Below are 22,797 nucleotides of genomic sequence, written 5' to 3' on the forward strand. Positions count from 1 at the left end.
CACGCAGAAATTCAAAGGGATGATCATCCCTCTCCTGTCGCGCTCTCCCTCTTCCTTTCTTCTCCTGATTTACATATTGCTAAATGATGAAATCATACAGTACATAATTCCACAGCAACTCTGCTGCTTAAAAAAATTGGGAATGGAGTAATTAGGCAAAAAGGATTCTCAATTAGGCAGCGGATTCTGTTGCTAAAGCAGTAAATGGGGAAGAGATATTTTTTAACTGTCTCTTGAATACATTTGCCACGAAATAATTGCCACCGTGGAGAGCAAGGAAACAGCTCTGAACTGGAACCTTCTAAAATGGCTTCAAAGTACAAAGTACTTTGTATCTGAGTGTTCTGCCTTGTTCTAGATTTTCACATTTCAGAAGTAACCTCATACTTTTAAGATCTCTGGTAGTCAAGGACTACCACTTAATTCTAGGTATCTTCTCTAGTGTTCCTTGTTTGTTTGAGGTGGGAATGTGAAAAGGAGCTTCCAGAGGGCTTGCCAGGATCCTCTGAGCTGGGCGACAGTAGGAAATAATGGGCTTTCCAGGGCTGGTTCTGAATTCCCGCCAGGCCGCCTCCCAGCTGGAGGGCTCTGCAGAGTTTCACCTCTCTGAGCTTTAGAGAGCTAATTAACATTGGGTAATTCCAACCACACACAGTAATAGTGAGGATGATGGGAGGTAACGCAACGGGCTAGCATATGGTACAAGCTAAATGGGAGTTCATTCCCTCCCTGGGAGAGAATGTGCACCATGTTCAAATCAAGGAAGGCTTGCCGATGGGAGAAAGGGGGAAATTGTTGAACTGACTTCTTCTCTGTGGCATCAGAACATGGAATCAATGGGTAGAAAGTCAATTAGAGCTCAGCATAAAAATGAGTTTTACAGAGTTGTTCAACAGTAGAGCTCATTAGAGGGTAAGTTTCTCATCACTGAATATAATCAAGAAATAGCTCAACAATTATTTGGAAGAGATGCTTGAAAGGAGATTCCAGCTGCCAGTAAAAGTTGAACAAGTTCACCTCTTACGGCTTTTCCAAAGCCGAATTCCGTAATTCCAATTGTGGTCACATAGCTTCCGTAGCATGCAGGAAAGACCAGCACCTGGATCATTTGCAAAGGTTTGTCTCTGCCTCAAGGAGAATAAGCCCTGATGTGCTAACTTTTAGGAAGTTGGCCTTTCTCTATTAGCATTACTGCTAAGTATTGAGTTAACACAAACAGCAGCTCATTCTGTCCCTGGGCCACAATTCCAGATTGTTAAAGGGAACCAGAGGTCAAATTCAGAGTGAAGGCAAAGGAGTGGGCCTCATGGCCCACCGCATCTTTCCATGCAGAATAAATTCGGAAGAGCCCCTATCACTATCCACAGTGGGGTGCTGGCTTTACTACTATTTTATTTACTTGGTTGTTTCCTGGAAGGCAAGTCATTTATTGGGTGTGCACACCAATATGGAGGCCACTACTCGTTATTACAAACACTGCTGTTCTGAATTAGACTGTGTCTTTGCCACAGTGCCCAGTAAAATCTTCTGCCCCCAAAAATGTCTTTAATGGGTAAGCCTCACAAAGCTGAATGGATCTGATGCCAGACTTTGAGTGAGCTAGAAAGCTTAACCAACCCTCTGAAGTTGACACATCTTAATATTTGCAGAAAAAGCAGAATTTTTCCTATGGATTTCTTGGCAAAGTTCAGTCAGGCTTAATCACATGGTGGGAGAGCTGCTGACAAGAATAATTTTTCACGTGGGCCGTTATTTCAAAACTATGTTAATTAAAAGGGCATGAATACCTCTCGTTTCATGGTTGGTTATATGACTTCCACCGGAAGGGATTATAGAATCCATATATGTAAGAACTAAGAGAATCAGAGGTCAACTATGGTTTTGGTCCAAACAGTTTAGAGAAATTAGCAATGCACCTTTTTCTGTGAAGTTTTACGTAAAGCCAAGTCTATGTAAAACAATGTGGATGAGGAGCCACTCTGGTGCCCATAGGTAAAAGGCCAGATATCTGTAGTGGGGGCTGTTAGGAAGTTACTCATTTGGGGTCACTCAATGACAGGATTGAAACTGAGACCTTTGCCTCCTTATCTGTGATAGCGTGAAGGAATTGGTGAAAGTGAAAAGAGAGAAAGCCCAGTCCTTAGACTCGTGGAAGCACTGAGCCCCTAGGTGTGTGAGAATCATCACATACTTCAAAATTGCGGGCCCTGGCTTGAAAACATGTGCTGTAGAAAAGAAGAAATCTGGAGACTCAATCCCCAGATTTTTTTTCTTTTCTTTTTTTTTTTTTTTTTTTTTTTTGTATTTTTTTTTTTTTTTTTTTTTTTTTTTTGTATTTTTCTGAAGCTGGAAACGGGGAGGCAGTCAGACAGACTCCTGCATGCGCCCGACAGGGATCCACCTGGCACGCCCACCAGGGGGCGATGCTCTGCCCATCCAGGGCGTCGCTCTGTCGCGACCAGAGCCACTCTAGCACCTGGGGCAGAGGGCAAGGAGCCATCCCCAGCGCCCGGGCCATCTTTTGCTCCAATGGAGCCTCGGCTGCGGGAGGGGAAGAGAGAGAAAGAGAGGAAGGAGAGGGGGAGGGGTGGAGAAGCAGATGGGTGCTTCTCCTGTGTGCCCTGGCCGGGAATCGAACCCGGGACTTCTGCACGCCAGGTTGACGCTCTACCACAGAGCCAACCGGCCAGGGCCTGATTTCTTTTTTTTATTAAGTGAAAGGCAGGGAAGGAGAGACAGACTCCTGCATGTGCCCAGACCACAATCCACCTGCAAGACCCCTACTGAGTGATGCTTTGCCCATTTGAGGCCACTGCTCTGTTGCTTGGCAACTGAGCTATTTTTAGCACTTGTGGTGATGCCATTGAGCCATCCTCAGTGCCTGGGAACAACTTGCTTGAACCAATCAAGCTATGTCTGCAGGAGAGGAAGAAAGAGACAGAAGGGAAAGGGGGAGGTGTGGAGAAGCCGATGTTTACTTCTCCTGTGTGCTCTGACCAGAAATCGAACCTGGGACTTCCACACACTGGGCCAATGCTCTACTACTAAGATAATCAGCCAAGGCCTCAATCTGCAGATTTTAAATGTTGACTTGGCCAGACTGACAAGATCTAGACAATCAGGGAAGAGAACCTCCCACAGGAAAGGGAGCAGCACTGCCACCCATACCAGAAGAACAACACGTGTTTTTTAAATACCTTCTCAACAGCAGCAATGATACCTTACACTTGCATTGATCTGTAGTTTTCAAAGGACTTTCACATTCACTATTTGGTTTGATCTTCACAACAATCCTGTAAATTAGTGAGGGCTGGTGTGACTATCCTCATTTTACAGGAGAAGAATCTAAAACTTGGAGAGGCTAAGTGACATGAGTCTGGCCAAAGTTAGTAAACAGTGGTTCTTGAGTGATAACTCAGCTCTTAAACTTCCTGTGTAGTTCTCTTTAAACACGATAGTCTGCTGTTTTGGGCCATATGTTGGAAACAGAAGGGAAGATGTTAGAAATCATTCTAAACATGAGCAAGGATATCTCTAATGTACTGGGAAGGTTTACACCTGCTTTCATTCTTCTAAACCAGAGACTGATGTTGTTTAAAAGGTTTCCATACCCCTAAGTGGTAAAAAATACATTGCTGTCATGGAAACCTTTTTTTGTGTGTGCTCTTTTTCCTAAATATTATTTAGAATAGAATAATGGAAGGATGTCCAGCAGGGGCACTTGGGAGCAGGGATTCTGTGAGGCTCATCAATTTTTAAAGTTTATAAGCTTCAGTCCCATTCTTCCAAAGGGGAATACAAAATGACATGTCTAATCTTCTTAGGAGATCATTTCAAAGAGTGATGATTCTTGCTCTAGTGAGACAATATGCAATATACACTCCAGAAACAATTAAATAACATATATATGAAAAAATATGTATATGAATATATATGTGAAAAAATATATATGAAAATTTCACATGTGGACAAAGCAAACCATTCTTAAAGATAATGTCTTATAGTTTTGAATAAAGTAATTAATTCACAGTATTCATGTCAGTAGGTAACATTTAAGACCGTTTATTATATGCTAGGCACTATACTGAAGCTTTTGAAGGTATTAATAATACTAATAATAACAAATGCCATGTTTTCCATACACCTCACCAACCTGGCATGTCTGGGAGAGAAATGGCTAGAATTCAGATGTCAGAGGAGCACAAGTCAACTCCAGAAAGATCTGAAATAAAGAGGGAAATGCCAAAACAGAAAATTGGATGCAATATGGACAAATAAGGGCCAGGAAGCTGAGTGGAGAAGCAGATGGCTAAGTAGGACCACACATTAGGCAGGATCACCAAATAAGGTACATTTGGGTGGAAATCAAACCACACCAGGAGAAAAAGGAGTGTGCACAAGCATCAGAGAATCTGCAGTTCAGGTCAGCACCTGGAGAAAGTTGGACTGACATAGCCAATAAAACAGAAGTGGCAGCTCGAACCCTCTCTCCGCTGGGCCCGACTGCCCTGCAGGGCCCTTCACTGACTGGGATTTGATGTGTGATTCCAATTTGACAGTGCTCCAATTTGGGGGGACACCTTTGAGTAACTTGATCAAGGTTATATCAAAGAAGGCTCAGGGCTATAAATAGGGCCCTGGATTCCATAGACTGTCCCTGTCGTCTGAGGGCTTCCGACTCAACAGAAGACAAGGCTCAGAGAGCTCCACTCAGATCTCCGGGTGTGGTGGGGAAGTGGAAACCGAGCCATTTGGTGTGTTGTAGCATTCCCAGCTCTGGTTTAACACAAGCGATGTGTTTCCGCTCACAAACTGGCACTGAGAGCTCATTTACATTTAAATAAGAGGCTTGTTAATGCCAGCAGGAGGACGCTGTCAATGCCAAGCCTGGCTCAGGATTCCTGCCAAGGAGTTTCTAAGAGCATCGCTCTAGGAAACTCCCCCAGAAGAGAAGCAAGTATGCCTTCTCATTAAGACAACTCCACCACAGTGACATTTGCCTCAGAGCAGCAAGCCTTTGGCTGAGCTGGGAGGAAGTTGTAGAGTCTCAGAAAGTTCTGTGTTGCCAAGACAGTAGTTTAGTTTGAGTTGGCTCCACAGACACACACACATACAGACCACCTGGCACATGATGGGTGGCCTGGTCAAGGGACAGCAGGCACATCGCTGACCTCTGGGCCATCCAGCCATTTGAAGAGGACTGGGTGTTCTTAAGAATCATATGCAAAAGACCATCCTACAACATGAAGAAAAAGAATCCATTGCCAAATGACTCTTAATATTAGAAGGTTTGCCCTGGCGTTAACAAAAAACACATTTGTCAGTTGCAAGGATGGTGTACTCAAATGCCTATAGATGCCAAGCAGGGAACTTAGAGGGATGAGGCAGGCAGCTTATAAACCCTCACAAGTTGTTGGGATTCTGGTAACTTAAGGTGTACCTGTCTAGTCTAATGAGTAATGCACCATTTAGCAAGAACTGATCTTGGGTTTTATAAGCATGGATCTTGTCTTACGTAGCTTGAAAACAAATAGGGAAGTTAAATTAGGTAAGAATTACAACACAGTTAATAGGTACTATCACAGGAAACAAAAAGTCCTGGAAGAGCGCACAGGAATGATAGTACACAACCTGGGTACACCACCCAGAATTTAAGGGTCACAAAGGGTTGTTGTTTAAATTCATACTGAAGGTTGAGAAGAAGTTACCCAGGCAAAGATGGGTGGGTGAGAGGGAAGAGCAGATGCACAGACCCTGAGGCAAGAGAAAGGGCAAAGTATACTTGAGAACTTAAAGAAATTTTATATGGCGAGAGCTTAAAATTCAAGGTTGGGAAAAGATGGAGAGATGAGTAGAGATTTGGTTGTGAAGGGATTTTCAAGTCACTGAAAGAGTTTGGATTTTAACTTAAGAACAAGAGGAGTTAAACTGGGGTCAGGTGTGATCCTGGCTGCTTCTTCTAAAGGTTAAATACATTCAGTTCTGGTAAAGGAGGCAGCATGGTGGATAAAGAGGAGCTTGGGACTTGGAGTGAGAAAGCTGTGGTTCGGGTTCTAGTTTCATTACTGTGTGAACATGGGCAAGTCTCACTCATTTCTCCTGTAAAGTGCGGAGAACGTATTGGTGACATAATGGAGAATGGGAACTGTCACATTCTGTTGGTGGTATGGCAAAACTGCAAATTTCTATTCAAACCTTGTCAGGGCTGTTTGACAATATCTATTAGAAGCTTTAAGAATGTGCATTCCCTTGAACCCAGCAATTCCATTTCTAATATTTAGTTATCCTAAAGAAAAAAATTAAATATTGTTTGCAAATATTTACAATGGTATTTGATGCAGTGCTGTTTGTAAGAGCCAAAATCAGTTTAATGTAAGTCTCTGCTGACTGGATATTTCTTACGTCCTTTATCCTGCTGAGATCACTTTGGCCTGTAATATTTAAATAAGATTGCTTGGATATTCCTCTCATGTGCAGGGAACACCCTGTAGTCCCAATCGGGACTTCCGGTGATCCCTGTTTGTCTTCATGGCCTCTGCCTCCCAAGCCTGTTGAATTCTCCATCTCCACTCTGTACTTTGCACCTGCCCTGCTGTCCCTTTTCTGCAATACACCACTCTGCCTCCAAGCCTGTCGAATTCTCCATCTCCACTCTTGTACTTTGCACCTGCCCCTGCTGTCCCTTTTCTGCAATACACCACTCTGCCTCCCAAGCCTGTTGAATTCTCCATCTCCACTCTGTATTTTGCACCTGCCCTGCTGTCCCTTTTCTGCAATGCACCACTCTGCATAACAGAATCTTTCAGTTGCCCAGTGCCTTGGCCACAGGCAGGGAGGGTGGTCAAATTTTACTAAGGGTTTGACAGTAAAGGGGTTAATATTCAGCAGACACTTGCCCTTTTCTGATCCCCTCTCCCCATTCTAACCCTCTTTCTGTCTACTCTCCTCTTTGTCCAGGATCGCTCATTCTTAGCCTCCTTGGCTAACCATCTCTAAGCTATGTACCTTCCCCTATATATTTTTTAATTTTACCTAATTCTCTACTCTGTAATTCCTGTGCTATCCAAACTGGAGACTCATGAATAGATTCTACTTGGTATCTTACTCATGAGGAGTACAGAAGAGTCTTAATTAAGATTTTTCTCCTTTTCTTGTTCTCCCAGTGGTCTCTGTAAGTGGAAGGATGTAGCTTGAGGGCTTATTTGCCCATGCAAATGCATTATGCCAACATCTCTTCCTTTTAGAAGGCATAAGAAACACAATAATTTTATCTTAATATTCTTTCTATGCTTGGAAATAATCTCTGTGTCCCCAGATTGGGGATGAAATGAACGAAGGTACAACCATGCAGTGGAGCACAATGGACAGGTTAAGATGACGTAGAATAGGTATCCACATGGGAAAATGTTCAGGATCAACAGTTAAGGAAAAAATGAACATCAAACCATTATATGTACTACAGCTCCATTTAAAATACGTATTTACTTGTGTGTATGCAGGAATAAAGACCAGAGACTGGCATCACTGCTTCTCTCTAGAGCAGTGGTTCTCACTGGGATCAATTTTTGCCCCTGGGGGCATATGGCAGATGGTAGTGTCTGGTCACACTTTTTGTCACTCCAGATGTGGGGACAGTGTGCTAATAGCATGTGGTGGGTAGAGCCCAGGGATGGTGCTAAACATCCTACAATGCACAAGACAGTCCTCACAACAAAAGAGTTTCAGCTCAAAATGTCAGTGCTGCTGAGGTTGAGAAAATTTTCTCTAGACGATAGGCTTTGGAATACTAAAATTTTGGGGTTTTTTTTCCCACTTTTCCTACAATAAGCCTGCAGTTCATGTATGGTTATTATTTTATAACAAATTAAGTGAAGATTTCTGAAACTGATCTGGAGCAAACACCGTAACATGCTATGAGGTAAGTCAAGTGAAAATTCTTAGCACAGTGTCTCCGTTTTCCTCACCGCCATGGTGCCATTCTCTAAACCCAAACTGGCACGAGGAGCAGGAGATCTGATGCCCCAGAAGCAGTAGATGACGCTCTCCCAAGTTGGCTGTGCTTCTACTCATTCTCTCTATGTGGTTCCAAACCTTTGGCCGTGTTATTTCATAGTCAATCCAGTGAACTTGCCATATAATTTTGTCATATATGTGGTCCCCCAAGGCATTTCAGTTGACCCAGAGGTAGAGCAGGGGTCTGGCCAGAAGAGACAGGGTACCTTTGCAAACCCAGAATCCCAGGCACTGCCTTGGAGAACCTTTACCAGGGAGTGGTTCCTGGGGTAATTAAAGTGTGCTCTCTTGGAAATTTAATCACTTGAAGAAGTGGTTTCTTGCCCCCACAGACTCCTGTGCTGTGAACATTAGACCTAATTAGTATCTGAAATAGTGATGATTTAGCACGGCCTCTGCATTTGATGGCTGTGGTTTCTGGGCCACAGATCACAAGTGAAAAGAAAAAGGCAATCCTCTCTGCCCCGTAATGAATCCATCTTTCCAGTTCCCAGGAAGTTGGAAGGCCCTGGGCAGGGGAGGTGGGAGGGGGTGCTGCTTCTCCTTTGACCTTAAAACTGGTGCAAAGTGAGAGGTTATAGAAATGACTAACACCCTGAGAAAAGTGAATTCTCCAGTTGCAAGAGGCTTCTCTTGCCTCTTGTGCTTTCTTGTGAATGTATGTAGCTTCCTGCAATGAAAGGAGCAAAATCACAGGGAGGGAAGAGCCTCCAGTTTGCCCAGCAGCAATTCTCTGAATGTAGCCTGGAACAATGAAACCTCTGCCACCTGATTGGTTAGAAGAGAGGACAAACTGAGGCTGCTGTTTAGAATCAAGCCTAAAGGTGGAAAGTAATGGGAACTGCAGCGGGGAAGAGTTGCATGAAGCAGAGGTGGGCATTTCCCCAGGTTTTGGAGGAGAAAAAAACAAGTGGAGGAAACACTGGGACTGAAAGGCGTGAAGTAGGCCCTTTCAGCTCTCCATCATCTGTCTTCCAAAGGCACACTTGATGGATGTCCTTCCTCGCTGTATCCTCTCTTTGAAGACGCTCCCAGAGCTTTGGTTGTGCTCATTTCTCCATTTGCTCTCTGAAAGAAGTCATTATCAATCTGTCTCTAGAGATCTAGTCCACATGGAACAGGCTCTGAATCTCTATTCATTTCTGCAAACACCGCTTGTTTCCCAGACAGCAGAGCTAAAAGAAATAGTCTGTAGGGAGATAGAAGAAACTTCTGGCAGCACGAAGGGGTGAGGACGTGTAGAAGAAACAGAGTTCCCCAAGAAAGGGCTTACATCTAGCCTGACTGGCCAGGAGGGGATGTCATGGTGACATAGCAAATCTCAGCATGGGGAGGGAAAGTGTTGGCTCCCTACCAGATGAGGTTCTTCCCAACCTGGAGTCTGATAGTCTTTGTTACTTTCATGAATAACCTAGGACAACAAAAATAAAAACAACAAAATCCAAGAACAAAAAGCCCTTGCTAAATTTAAGGGAACTCTTGGGAGGTTTTTTCCCCTGCTTCCATTTATTTCCTCTCTCAAGTGGTTATGTTATGCATGCAGGAAGTCATTCTGTCCAGACAGTGAAGTATAACAACAGTCTGGAACTTTTCCATTCTACTGAGTCTAAAAAAAAAGCTGCCAGAGGAAGTAATATTAGTCAGTACTTAGTCACATGTGAAAACAATGGGATAGTTTAGGTTGGCTTGACATCACACATTTGCATCTGGGACAAGATGAAGCCCTTTCAGTTGTTCAATTTCACCCTGTGTTTGATGAGATTTGAGTCCTCCTTTACCCCTGTTTTATAGTAAAGAATATAAAATGGTTCTTCATAGCCCCTGAAGGGAAAAGGTGTTGAATACAAACTTGGGAAGGGAAAGAAATGAAGTGGAAAATATTTCAGTGGAAAGAAAGGACAAGTCTATACTGGTAAGCCTCCCTCTCCTGGTGGAGGGTGATTGCCTTCCTCCTACTCTGTGACCACACCTCTCAGTCTTCATTTCCTTCAGGGCCAACTCTAGAAAGAGAGCACATCTTCACCCTTACCATCCTGTACCGAAGCCTTCATCCACTCATTCATTTCCTCCTCCACTTATCACACTTATTCAAGGCCTATTATCTACCTGGCTCAATGCATACACAAGAGAGGAAGACACAATATCCAACCTTGAGGGTTCAATCCAGATGGAAGTTAGACTAGAAGAAAAGTAAATTTTAGTTTAATGTAGTAAGTATCTCAGTCTATATCTGTTCAGAGTTGTATGGGCTTACACATAGGAGTGACAAATACCAACCTGGAAGTCAAGGAAGAAAATTTCCTGAAGGGAGGTGACATGGAGGCTGGGTATTAGAATGTGAGTAATGTCGAAGGTAAACAGAGCCAGACATTAGTTGAAGTGGATAAACCTTTGATTGTGTACATACTGACAGTAAGGGAAAGAGCTGAGCTCCACTCCCATTTGTGCAAGAGTGATTGGGCATTTTAAAGGGAGAATGAGGTAACTAGGAGGGCAAGTTGACAGGGGCTGAACTAGTCAGGGAAGTGAAAAATGACAAAGATCGAGTAAGAGGTTGGGCATTAACTATGATTAGGCCAGCTGTGCCTGGCCATCATGAAGGTAGGAATCTGTCCTCCCACAGAGACTGCCTGACAGAGGCCCTATCCTTCCTGATGGTTCTGTTTCAAGGGAATGGCTTTCATGTCCTTGAGAAAGACTCTCCTGGGCTGTAGGAGAGACACACACATATATTTCAAAGGGACAGAGGTGTAGGTTTTACAATTCCAAGGCCTTCTTAGTAAATGCTCTAGCAAAGGGGTCAGGGGCCTATTATCAGGTAGTGGCCAGAACCAATGGTAAGTTCTTTTGACAACCTTGAGATTTTTCAGACAAGAACTCAAGGGGAGTGGGGCCTGGGGCACATGGATGGGGCCTTAGGCAGCCAGCAGCCATGCTAGGCTTGTTAAGTCTCTTTTTAGTGCCAGGGTTTGGGTGGAGTTAACTGCCAGAGTTCTTTGTAGGGTACAGTGGGTGCCAGCCCGGAAGGGGAAGGGGTGGTCTAAACACAAGGAAGTGAGGACAAAGGCAGGAGAAGTGAGAAGGCATGGTCTTTTGGGGAATGTCTCATGGTTTAATGGCAGGATGTTGGGGGAGGAGTGGGAGTAGATAAGTCTGGAAAGATAACCTAGAGACTTCAACATTGTGCCAAGGAATTTGAATTCAATCATGAGGAGCTGGAGAGATAGTAAAAATTAGGATCAGGGGAACAGTGTGGTTTTATTTGTGCCTTGGAAATAGGTGGCCATTGTGGAGGATGGTTTAGGAGTGAGGACAAGGGAGTAAGTCCAAAAAAGACTGAGACAGGGAGGTAAGTGTGGATTCTGTGGAATGCTTCTCTAAAGAAATGAAAGACTGGGTTATAGCAGGGCAGAAGAGTGAGGGAGAGATTGAGTAAAGAGAAAGACGAGACAGAATGTTGAGAACCCTTAGATGAGGAAATGAGAGAGAGAAATTTGGGACAAAATTGAGGTTTGGGCCTTGGGTTTTCCCCAAATGACATGGCAGACTTTGTTGACATGACTGTCTGGTTTTGTGTTTTCCTTCTTCTTGTCTACCTGGATCATTCCCTTTATGAGAGAGTTGAAAGGGAAGTGGCTCTCTGATCAGAATTTAGAAATCTTGATTGTGGTTAATTGATGCAGAATTTTCTATCATTGCTAGTTTTACATTATCAAAGAGAAGTAATGAGTATGTCATATACTGTCTGAGCATAATAGCCAGAAAAGGTAAAATGCTTTGATTTGGACTTGAATCTGGGTGAAATTGAAAGAGGATCAAGGCCATGGCTGGTTAGGTCAGTGGTAGAGTGTTGGCCTGAAGTGTGGATGTCCCGGGTTCAATTCCCAGTCAAGGCACACAGGAGAAGTGGTCATCTGTTTCTCTATCCCTCCCCCTCTCTCCCTCCCACAGGCATGGTTTGCTTGGTTTGAGTGCATTGCCCTGGGTGCTGAGGATGGCTCCATGGAGCCTCTACCTCAGGTGCTAAAAATAGCTTGGTTGTGAACATGGCCCCAGATGGGCAGAGCATCGGCCCTGGACCAGGGTTGCCAGGTGGATCCTGCTCAGGAAGCATGTGGTAGTCTGTTTATCTCCCCTCCTCTCACTTGGAAAAGAAGAAAAAATAAATAAAAAGAGGACCAATTTGATTGCATGGGATAAAGACTTTTAATAGATTTTTAAAGTTTTGCTTACATGAGGTCAGCACTGGATGTCATTTTATCCACATGAAAAACTGATTATCTTACCATCTACCCTTCCACAGTGCTCTGCAATATCATCCATGTCCTATATTGTTACCATCAATGAGTGGTTCTGTTTTAGAATTCTCAACTGCAGCCTGACCAGGCAATGGTGCAATGGATAGAGCTTCAGACTGGGTTGCAGAGGACCCAGGTTTGAAACTACGAGGTCACTGGCTTGAACCCAAAAGGTCACTGGCTTGAGAAAGAGGTCACTAGGTCTGCTGTATCCCCCTGGTCAAGGCACATATGAGAAAGCAATGGATGAACAACTAAGATGCCACAATGAAGAATTGATGCTTCTCACCTCTCTCCCTTCCTGTCTGTCTGTCCCTCTCTCTGTCTCTGTGATAAAAAATAAAAGAGTTCTCAATTGTAATCCATTTGTATATTTGTCTTATTTATACAAATAATACAGTGTTTTAATTACTATAGCTTTATAGAAAATCTCATCTGGTAAAGAAAATTATTCTTCTTTGTTCTTCAAAAATGCCTCGGGTATTTTAGCATTTGTTTTCCACATAAATGAATCAGCTTTTCGAAGTCTATAAAAAATGTTGGTGAAATTTAAATTATAATTCTATTTAATTTATAGACCAATTTAGGGAGAATTCACATTTTTATGATATTACTGTATTTCCCTACCTTTAAATATAGTATATCTTTCCACTTATTCTGATCTACTTCAATGTCTTTCAGCAAAGTTTTACAATTTTCTTCATTAAGATCTTTTACATTAAAAAAATAATTCTTTAGTAATTAACATTTTTGTTAATATTATGTATAATTTATTAAAAATATATTATAAAAGTCTTTGTGGCTGTTATACTGCAATAATATGTTATATTAATGTTATAGCTTGCAAACTTGCTAAAGTTTTTAGTGATAATTACTTGCATATTATATTCTGTTTCTATATAAAGTTTTTATAATTATAGCATGTATGATTAATGGCAGTTTGGTTTCTTATATTCCATTCTTTATATAGTTTATTCATTTATATTATAACTACTGCTTAAAGAGGCTTCAGTACAAATTTGAACAGAAGTGATGATAGTATCTTTCTCTTGTTTATGATTTAAAATATACTGCTCACAAAAATTAGGGAATATTTCAAAATAAATATGAAGTGATAAAAAAAGAAGCATTTGAGTTTTTTTTATTAAACAAGAATCTTAGAAAAACAAACGATAAGTCAAAGAAAGTTGTTTGATTATGCAAATGAGATGCAAAACCAACTTTCATTTCATTGGTGAAAATTCACTATACAAAGACTGAAAGTACTGGAGTCTCTGCACGTTCCCTGATCCCTTAATTTTTGTGAGCAGTGTAATTACCTCTAATATTTTATTGTTTTGGGTAATTTTTACATAGATCATCTTTACTCAATGAAGAAAGTTTATTTCTATTCCTAGCTTTTTAAGGAGTTACTTTTTTTAAAACTATAAATGTTTTTATTATTCTCTTTCTGCATCTATTGAGATATTATGACTTTTTTCTATTTTGTTCTTTGAAAGTGGTGCATTACATTAATATCCTCTGTAATGTTCAGCTACTTTCCCATTCCTGAGATAAACGCAACCTATTTGAACTACATGGTTGCCATTTTCTTTGCTGCCTCTTGCTGCATCACTTATATTCCTTCCTGGTTTATTTTCATTCCTCCTGAAATATAACTCTAAAAATTTCTTTTCATTATGGTCTACAGACATTAAGCCCTCTCAATTTTTGTTCATATTTCAATATCTTTATTTGTCCTAGAAATGGAAGGTATAGATAGAACTCTTTCCCAGTTTCTTCTATATTACTGAAGTCGTCACTCTGGTAGCACCAGATGGAGATCAGGAGGCGAGGGTTCAAGGTCCAGTCTTGTCATTAAATTATTTTGTGGCCTTGAATAAATCCCTTCTCATCTCTGGGACTTACCATTCCCCCACACAATCAGGCAAATGCTATCTAAAGACTTTCCTACCTCTCACAGTCTATATATGAATAGGAACAAATGAATGGTTAGAATAGCAGAGAGGGCTAAACACATAAAGTGAGTAATTTGAGAAAAATAGAGAAGGCAAAGTTACATGTTACATGCCCTTCTTTGTGTACAACTTTCTGGCAAGAAGCTATGAATACTGAGTCTCAGTGAGTTATCGAGTTATCCATCATTTGTGTCTTCATCAGTGTATCTTGTATCTGGCACCTTAAAAATTGGGGGCCTCTCGTAGAGTTCTCATATCTGTAGTTCTCAGATCCCTCAGCATTAGTAGGCTGAAACTAATGTTGGAGAGCTAAAACCCAAGGCTTAGGTCAAAAAAAGAAGTGATACTCTTCTGAATCTCACAGAAAGAGTTTCATGTACCTTTTAGTTCTAGTCACTCTTAAGGTTTAATGGATAGACCTCAGGACTGCCTGTCAGAAGTTCGGGGCTCTACTGCACACTGTTATTTAAAAAAAAAAAAAAGTTCAGTGACTGAATAGTAATCTGGAGTTAACTTTATTTCTTACACTGTCAGCATTTTGATCTATAGTATAAAGTTAAAATAATTCCAGATCACAGGGTTATCAAAAGCAATATAATGACAGCCCTGGCCACTTGGCTCAGTGGTAGAGTGTCAGCCTGGTGTGTGAAAGTCCTGGGTTCGATTCCTGGTCAGGGCAAACAGGAGAAGCACCATCTGCTTCCCCACCCTTCCCCTTCTAATTCCTCTCTATCTCTCTCTTCCCCTCCCACAGCCAAGGCTACAGTGGAACAAAAGTTGGCCCAGGCACTGAGGATGGCTCCATGGCCTCTGCCTCAGGTGCTAGAATGAATAGCTCTGGTTGCAACAAAGCAACACCCCAGATGGGCAGAACATTGCCCTCTAGTGGGCATGCTGGGTGGATCCTGCTTGGGCATATGTGGGAATCTGTCTGCCTCCTTGCTTCTCACTTCAGAAAAAAAATATATATATAATGAATAACAATAGTATTGAAAATGCTAAGGTACCCTCCCACATGTCTGGTTCTTTCTTTCTTTACCCCATAGTCACTTGTATGCATATTTATCAGCTCTACTAGACTACAGGAAAGCAGGAACTGTGTATTTGATTTATATCTGTATCCCTTGAGGTGCCTAGTACAGAGCAGGTGCTCAATGTATGTAAAGTATGCACAGTGCATTTGGAATAAAAGTGTAAAAAAGTCAGCCAGCTGTTGGTGATGAGAGTGGAGAACCTCCTGCCCCATCCCTAGGGACCCATTTACTTAAACCCAGCTTTAAAAGAGAAAACAACTTACTTGCGAGGTTAAGACACAGAGTGGTCAAGTAATTTCAGAACACATTCAACCTTAAGATCTGTGTTAACAGTAGAGGACAGTGAATGCCTTCATGCTCATGTTGGATTTATATATGCTTTGATGGACATTGTTTCTCAGAGGAAAATATGGAAAGCAAATGATACAAAGGTGAGTGTGATGTAATAAGAAGTTTATTGAATTTCTAAATATAATAAAGTAGTTGCAGTTCTTTTACAGAAAAAAGAATGATTTTCATAATTATTCTTATAGAGCATTGGAAAAATACAATTGATAGAAAAAACTGATGGAAGGTAAAGAGAAACATATTTTAATATAGTCTGATAATACATAAATACAACAGAACATACCCAAATCATTGCTTATAACAGGTTTTATTCCCTTATTTTCATAAGGAACCACATGGGTAATTTTGGATATATCAGTGATGGTTCATGATGTAGTAGAGAAATGCAATTTGCTAAGAATAAAATAACAAATGGAAACCTACATTTTAGGAATACCATGTCTTTGTTACTATCACATATGTGAAAAAAGGCATATTCCCATATATTTCTGTGCAGTTTCCTCTATGTCAGGGAATGTTATTCTGACGAGCAGGTAATCATGGGGGGGCTATGGTTGTACTTACTTAGTGGGAAATTCTTGTTCTTAGTGACACATTTAGTATAGAAAAAAAACTTGGCTTCTCCTTGTCTCCCTCTTTTCCTATATTGATCCAGTTATAAACATCATTTAACATTTACATAAAATTCCTTCTCCTAGCCACAATCATCAGACTGAAACCTGGAGAAAAGCCACTTTCCTTCCCAGCCCCTCTTGTTTACAGGGTAGAAAACCTCTATATCACAATGCCCCTTCTGATGTCACAGAGAGATTTTTGAACTCTTATCTAGCTTTAAAATCTGATTCTCTATAAAATAGAAAATGACTAGTGTTCAAATTGGATAAGGCAAAAACAATAAAAAGAACATTAACAGGAACGGAAGGCATTTTTTAGTGAAAAATATCACTCTTTCTCCAAGAATCCAACTGGTCTCACAAAACAGATGGGAACTAAAGCAGCGTAGTCCCCACTCTTGAAATCATGAACTAGTGCTATCTTGCCCCCCTATACCTAGCTTACATCGTGGGGCTCCTCCAAGGGAAAGCAGAAGGTGCCAGCCACGGCAGGGAAAACATCTCCCATAGCTTGGGCCCCTTTACTACTATTTGGTGAAATTGGATGGGGTAAGAGACAACTTGTGATTAAGATTTCAAGAACTTCCTTGGAGAAAGGCTAACTGGAGGTATCTTACTTTCTCAAAACAGAGGCATATTCAAGTGAACCTGGAGCCAACTGACTTAGAAGGAAAGAGAGTGAGTTGGCAAGTGCAGCCTGCCAGCTGGTTGAGTCAGACGACACATTGAGAAAGATCTTTTTTGGAAGCACGTCCTCCCGTCAACCCTTTTCCAAATACCACGCACTGTCTACCTTGCCCTATTTACCTAGACCCTCTCCTACTTCCCACACCTGGGTAAGGACCCCTCTTTCTAGGCTGTGCTATTGCTCTATCAAAAATATCTGTAGTGACAGTGTCAGTAACAGAACCATGAAAACAAAAGCCATTGAATAACACGTGCTACTATTTTTAGGAGTCAAAGTAAAGATGCTCTAAGAATCTGGCAAGGACATTTGGCCCCCTGAGCCTCCAGGCCTCCCAGCCAACACTTCTTGTCTAGCTTTTCACTGATGTTAGTCTGAGAGATACAAGGGGAAGAAATGTGCTGACATTGTAAACCCATCAATGCTTAGTTTATAAAACATACCTATGACACACCTCCTAATACAGGCCCTGGCTCTATTCTCTTCCACAATTTTTTTTCCCCTGGCTAAATGTTCCAATTGCACAAAGCATATATTCCCATGAAGCAGAGTACCAGAAACCTCAGCAATACGCCACTCTTCAGTAGGATATATATATATAAAGTGGCTGTATCAGCAAGGAATGCTCAGGAAATGTGTTTGCAGCCCATTGCACAGTGCCACGTGAGCGGGGATACTGGAAATGAGTGACTTTCTTCCATTTGGCAAGGTTTCCTTATCTTAGCACCTACTCCTGTAGACGGTATGTTTCTGAAGGCTGCATAGTAGGGCTCCGGGTACCGTGTGTACATACATATGGAGAAATAACGTTTATGTTTCTCAGAATAGGCACTTTTTGAAGGCACTGAATCTAAAAGTGAAGTTAACAGAGCCTATATTTAGGGCTCATCTTCTCACTTTGCTGATGTGTATGCTGAACAGAAGATCACAGATTTGAGTCAGTCTCGCAGAGGCCAGAGCCGGCAAATGGCTATATTCAGAGCTGGGGAAGTCTTGCCAACACCACTGTAGCTGTTAAAAAGGCAGACTTGGAAAAGGTGTGATCGTTTTTCTCAAAGGTGATGGCACAGAAGGAGAAAAGCCTGTGACAAAGCCATGAAATAAAAGCTGTGCGTGCGGCTCAGAGAAAACCCCAGTCCTGGGGCTCTGCCTCCTCCTGTCACGCCTGGTTCACAGCACAGCCTCACTACCCGGAAAACCGTTCCTTCCTCTTATTGGTGCATCTCATCATTGCACATACTCCCACTAGAGAGAGCCCCAATACTCATCAGTGTATCCTGTTACACTAATGATAAAGGTGAAGTGGAAAAAATATAACAGGACACAAAGTCAAAGGAAATCACTGCATAGATGACATAGTACAAGTTCAATGCTCCTTCCAGCTGAAAAGTTTTGCTTCTAAGTTTCAATTTCTACTTAAGGCACATTACCTCACATGATAATCTTATTCATGCTAAAGAATCAGACAATCCAGTGTCATCTTTAATTCTATTTTCACTTTGATATGTTTCCTGAATAAGAATGAGAGGATAAGACAGATCAGATTTTTATGGGGGAACTAGTCTGACTTGGGTCATTTGCTTAGCTTTCCCAAGAGAATAAATAGGCGGTAAAAGAAAGTAGTTTAAAAATGATTTTGCAACGACTTCATTATAAACTATTGGTAACGAGATCTAGTGTACAGGGTCCTAAATCTCTTGCATCCAGGAGACACCTCAGTGGAATTAAAAGTCTGGCCTGCGTATAGCAGCTCCAATGTGCATTTACCTAGTGAGGGAGGTACAAGGCATTTTAACTTTTTTTGGCAATTTCACCCTCATATGCTGATGTACTTGATATTCATCTAAAAATTAAGCAGAGGGTATAGAGAATTAGTAAAAAGGCGGACGCTGCCCATATATCAACTTACTTTTTTACTATTTCAAAGTTAAAATATGAGGTCATTCTTATTGTTGATATTTAAAGTATAAAAATCCATTTTCCTTTCAAAGTTTTTGTCTGAAAGAATAAAACACATTGGCAGAGACAGCAAAACCTGGTTGGGCTACTCTTCTACTTCTGGATTATTGTCATTTCTAAGTGGTCATCAACTGTCACCCAAAGAGAAAAAAAAATGAGAAAAAACTATATTCTCCTATCCCCGATACATAAGGCTCCCAAGAAAAAATAGAAAGGATAATTGTATTCAAGAAAAACTAGCTTTCCCTATTTCGCATATTCTAACCTAGTTCAGAAACAGAGTTAAATAATTTGATGAAGGAAAGACATCCAGGCTTACTCTTTCCTCTCTTCTGATGGAGGAAACAGAGTCAAGAAAGCACGTTCATCCAACGCCTCAGTGTGAAGCCGAGCAGACATGCGCAGAGTGGCAGCACAGTGCACCAAGAGCAGCCCAAGAATAGTTCTTTACCCTTTTCCCAACAGATAAAAATATAAAAAACGAATCAAGCAGGAGAGAAATACCTTAGTTGCCACCCCCGTCTCAAATTGCTTTGGAATATTTTAAGAGATAAATGGATCCATACAAAATTTAAATAGCTTTTCCTTTTCCTTTTTGGCAGTCACAGAAAATGGGTCAGGTCTAGGAATTATTAATTTTCTGGCCTGAAAAACCCAAGTGTTTAAAAATAAGATTGCTTTTTTTGAAGGATCAGCTTTCTTGGAAGATAGTTGTGTGCCTGTGTGAGTGCATGCAGGTGCCTGAGTGTGTGTTTTAAAGACAACACACTTACACTTTCCCTGAATGTGGGGGACAATACTGTACAGATGGAGGAAGAACATTTTTTTATTAATAATTTTCTTTACAGTATGTAAGGATGAGTCAGGGTTTCTGGCTCCTTTTATATTTTTTTAAAGGGCTGCTTTTTCATCTTCACTGCCTCACTGTCCTGTTATGTCCTCTGATCAGATATCACAGGTTTCAGCCAAGTGAGTCTCTACTTAGGTGTACTCACCTATATAATCCTGCAAAGTTCTCAGAACGCTTCTATGAACCTGTTCCTGGATGGGGGTACTCTGTGTACTACACAAGCATTGTTTCCCAGTCTATCAGTCATAACACTTATGAAACCTCCCAGAAAATGAGGCACCTCTCCAGACTCTCAATGTTGCCATCTCAGCCAAGGTTACTACTCTGCTGGCCCAGCTGGCCCTTCCTACGTTTTCCAGGTGTGAAGATTGGAAAGAAGTGAGAGGCCATCTGTTATTTAACTTGGCCCTTATTAATCGCTGGGAATAAACAGATAGAGGATGAAGCCGGCTGGATGGGTGGCGGACTCTAAGGAGGGAAAATGCCTAGAAAGCGTATCAGATAAGATCATCTTAAAGGTCTCCTATAGCAGATTCCACTTAGATGAAGAAAGGCATAGATTTTTCAATCAGAGGCATGGATTTTAACAAAAGGCAGACAAGTGTAAGAGAGAAAGGGGATGAAATAAAAACCTGAGAGCACACATGAAAACACACAGGTTCCTGAGGGATGCAGGGCAAAAGAAAGAATGACCAGTGGTTGAACTGCCCTGTAGGGCAGTTTCTAGAATAACACAGAAGCCTCCCAGTAGGTGTCCTGGAAAAGCACAGTACCAAAGTCCTCGTGATAGCACGCACAGATCACAAAATTACAACAGCCCACAAAGCCTAGTCTATCCAATGGCAAAGGCCAGATCCCAGAATCACAGTCAGTACCATAGTGTTTGTTCACAGATCTTTGAAGGCTATGGGATGGCTGGCTGGTTTGGAAATGCCTGATGCAGTGACATACACCTGGTGAGCCTCAACAAATGAGAACTGAGGGAAAGAATAATAGGCGTTGTTTACCTACAACAGTTTCTCCCTCGGTGGGTCATGCATCATATCCCACAGGAGAGACACCTGTTTCAAGGATCAAGTCACCCGTGCACTCCACTGAATTGTAAATGACAGGATTTCAGTTGCAATTCTGAACCTCACAGTCCCAGAGAGTTTTCAGTTAATACAAAGTAAACCAACAACCTCTGGGGAAACTTGCTGCTATGTGCTTTAGGGCCACAGTGGTTTCTACTTCACAGTGGCCTTTCCTTATCGACTTCATCAGGGCTAATCAGACAGATTACCTAGTCCTTTCCCACGAGACAACACAATATGTATGCTAGGTCTAAATGGTCTCTAGCAGTACACTCATGGTTTGCTACTGAGAGCTAAATGGTCTATGTGAATTTCCTTGGATGCCTTAGAACGGGATGGGGGAAGGTACTTCAGTCTATGAGAAGCAAACACTGTGCTCTGGCATTTTGTCCCTGAGGGTGGCCACTGAAGAGAACACTGGTCTTGCATGAGTTTTAACAGAACTACTGTCTTTTGCTTTTGATTTTTTCCTTGTTAGAAGTAGGGATCACACAGACATTTCCCAATGTTTTAAGATCATTATCAGCAGGCCAGGTCATTAGAGTGTATTTTTCAGGGGATAGTTACTGGGGAAAGGCATAAAGGTATATAACAACTGACAGAACAGTTTGTTTTTTGAATAAAAAAATTTAAAAGACAACAACAAAAAGCTCATAAACTCTTAACTTGACCTTCACAAGATCCTTTACTATTTTTAAGGATACTTAAAGAAGTTTTTAAAATAGTCCTCAGCTAAATTCAAAGCTGTTTTTTTTTAAAGTAATGTGTTGCCCCAAACAAAAAATTATTTTAAATGAAAATGTAGGGAGGAAGCAACAGTTAATTCTGTACTCAACATGAGTTTTGTGTGGCACCGAGAAGAACGCAAGCCACAAAGGCTGGTCCTGTTACAGAGTTGGGGGAAACTGGACAAAGTATGGTAGAGGAAATGGGAGAGCTTAGCAGGTGGTGAGCTAAGTGATGCAGGGGATGTTTAGGCAGAGTCTGTGTCATCACTTAGTAATGAATCTGCATGGAAACTCGAACACTAAATAAAATAGGTGGCCGTGGAGACCTTTCTCGTTGTGGATATACAGGTAATAGGAAAATTGAGGTGCCTTGCTCATTCTCTTATTGGGATTCAAAAAATAAGTGTTTATTGCAAGAGTGAAGTATGTAGCTATACACCAATCAGAATGTACATTTAAAAAATGTTATTAATAAAGCTTCCTGTTCATGCTGTATGTGTTGTATTAACCTTTTGGCAACTCATCTTATCTTTCAGTTAAGAAGAAATGGAAAAGCAAATAAAAATGGAGTTAGGCTTCTTCTATGCCTTTTCCTTTCCATTGACCCTGACTATCTGGAAGCTTTTTCTCCTGTTGGGAAGTTCCAGATTCTGTGATACTTACAGTAGAGGGTCGTCTCAGAATGTAGCCTCTGCTTTTCTGTTGTTTCTGGTGCCTTAAATATTCTTCCCTCAACTCTAAATCAGTCAATGCATCAATTCAAGATTTCTTACCAAATATTACTCCTCCATAAAGCCTTACTGATGCCATTCGGAAGAATTACTCTTCTTGACACTATAGTCCTTCCTATGGAATACCAAGGGAGCCTGTTTGGTCTTACTGCAGTTGGCTTGAATCAAAGCTACTTAGGGGCTGATTCTGTTATAGTGATTATTAAATTAAAGAAATAAGTATAACATATAAAAATGTTAGAAGGACAAAGGTAGAGAGAAAATATGGACTCCTAAAGATAGTTCCTAATCGATCATGTAGGAAAGCTGCTCACTTGGTCTAAAGAACAATATCTCTGGGTATAAACATTTTCACACAGAAAAGTGGAAGTAGATCTGAAAACTAATTAGTCAGTGCTTGTGTTGAACTTAGAAAGTATCCAGGGGTCTTCTGCATATTCAGCATAGAAACATGGTAAAGAAGTGTCTTATTCTTGAGAAGATAGGAAAAAAGGAAAGGGTTGCAG

The sequence above is a fragment of the Saccopteryx leptura genome, chromosome 8 (genome assembly GCF_036850995.1).
Source record: "Saccopteryx leptura isolate mSacLep1 chromosome 8, mSacLep1_pri_phased_curated, whole genome shotgun sequence".
In the NCBI taxonomy this organism is placed as follows: Eukaryota; Metazoa; Chordata; class Mammalia; order Chiroptera; family Emballonuridae; genus Saccopteryx; species Saccopteryx leptura.